The following is a 347-nucleotide window of genomic DNA, read 5'->3' as shown; positions in this document are numbered from 1 at the left end:
GGGCATGAGTCCAGTCTTGGTCACTGAAAAGCTCAGTGAGAGAGAGAGACAGAGACAGAGACAGAGACAGAGAGACAGAGAGAGAGAGAGAGAGAGAGAGAGAGAGAGAGAGAGAGAGAGAGAGAGAGAGAGAGAGAGAGAGAGAGAGAGAGAGAGAGAGAGAGAGAGACAGAGAGAGAGACAGAGAGAGAGAGAGAGAGAGAGAGAGAGAGACAGAGACAGAGACAGAGACAGAGACAGAGAGAGAGAGAGAGAGAGAGACAGAGAGAGAGAGAGAGAGAGAGAGAGAGAGAGAGAGAGAGAGAGAGAGAGAGAGAGAGAGAGAGAGGGAAAAATGAAAGAGTGAA

The sequence above is a fragment of the Coregonus clupeaformis genome, chromosome 20 (genome assembly GCF_020615455.1).
Source record: "Coregonus clupeaformis isolate EN_2021a chromosome 20, ASM2061545v1, whole genome shotgun sequence".
NCBI classification, from domain to species: domain Eukaryota; kingdom Metazoa; phylum Chordata; class Actinopteri; order Salmoniformes; family Salmonidae; genus Coregonus; species Coregonus clupeaformis.
This window is presented reverse-complemented; position numbering follows the sequence as displayed.